Consider the following 1,764-nt stretch of genomic DNA (forward strand, 5'->3'; position numbering starts at 1 on the left):
CTTTTAATGTTGCTATTGGAGGGGTCTTGATCAGGAGTTTTAATCTGTAAAAGAAATTGGATGAATGGCCTAGATCATCATCAACTTAATTGGCTTCTTTAATTATCTTAGTCAAACTTGCAATAAATATGTGCCCACTATTTAGCACGTTGAGCCGCAGCTAGATTTCACTCTGGCAGCATTCATTTTTCCTCTTCCCCTTTCAAGTCTTCTAAGATTGTTAGTGGAGAGGATCATTCTCTTTCTGTTTGTTTGTTGTAATTTTTCTGGTTTGTAATGTACTTAAAAAAAAAAAAAAAAAATTCCAATAAATCAGTTGAAATCACTCTAAAATGGAAGTTAGCGTGTGGGGCTTCATCTTATTAATTCGGCTTTGTCACGAAATTTTAAGGGTGGTATCCTCATGAGGCCTTTTAGTAATTGATTGTTACGGATATATAATATAAGACGTACGCGCCCAAAAAGTAACAATTGTGGAGCATCCATATATATGGGATCATTTTCATGGTAATTTATGAGAGTTCAATCATGGCTGTTACGTTCATGCACAGCAAGCACAAATTAGTCCAGACAAAGACGTACAACTTGGTCTTGTTGGCAACTTCCATACAATTTCTTGGCGACTTTTAGAAGGAAGATGATGGCGTTATAAAAAGCGGGCCCCGGGGGCTTGGGCTTTGCTGCTTCACTCACACGCCAATTCATCAACATCCTAGAAAGAAAGAAAGAGAGATGATGGTGCAACTGCAAATGGTATTTCAGATAATTTATGAGAGCTCAATCATGATTGCTACGTTCATGCACAACAAGCATAAACTAGTCCAGACAAAGACGTACAACTTGGTCTTCTTGGCAACTTCCATACAATTTCTTGGCGACTTTTAGAAGGAAGATAATGGCGTTATAAAAAGCGGGCCCCGAGGGCTTGGGCTTTGCTGCTTCACGCACATGCCAATTCATCAACATCCAAGAAAGAAAGAAAGAGCGAGATGATGGTGCAATTGCAAATGGTATTTCAGATAATTTATGAGAGCTCAATCATGACTGCTACGTTCATGCGTAACAAGCACAAACTAGTCCAGACAAAAACGTACAACTTGGTCTTGTTGGCAACTTCCATACAATTTCTTGGCGACTTTTAGAAAGAAGATAATGGCATTATAAAAAGCGGGCCCCAGGGGCTTGGGCTTTGCTGCTTCACTCACACGCCAATTTATCAACATCCTAGAAAGAAAGAAAGAGAGAGATGATGGTGCAACTGCAAATGGTATTTTAGATAATTTTGCTATTGTTTTCAATTAATGCAATATTTGTACAAGCAGCTGCGGGTTTAGCAATTAATGGTTCATGTGAAGCAAGCTGTGGGGGTGTTAACATCATAATAGGATCCTTTCTAGTCCAAAATGGACTTTGGACTAGAGAATATCTAGTTCATGGCTAAAATTTCTTCTTAGAAATCTTAAAGCCACAAATAAGGCATCTGTCCACTAACCAAAAATAATAATAAAATATTATTTTATATTTAAATAAAAATAAAAAATAAAATTATAAAATATTAAGGGGTGGTTGGCCACCCTAGTTTAGGGCTGGGGTGGCTGCCCTTGGCAGTGGTCCGGCTACCCCCAAGGGCCAAATCTTACAAAAAAAAAAAAAAAAAAAATCATTTGGACCTTGGAGGTGGTCAAATCTAAAAAAATAAAAAATAAAATTTGTTTGGACCTTGGGGGTGGTCTGGCCATCTCCAAGGGCCAAACGGAATTTTTT

Source organism: Corylus avellana, chromosome ca4 (assembly GCF_901000735.1).
Source record: "Corylus avellana chromosome ca4, CavTom2PMs-1.0".
In the NCBI taxonomy this organism is placed as follows: Eukaryota; Viridiplantae; Streptophyta; class Magnoliopsida; order Fagales; family Betulaceae; genus Corylus; species Corylus avellana.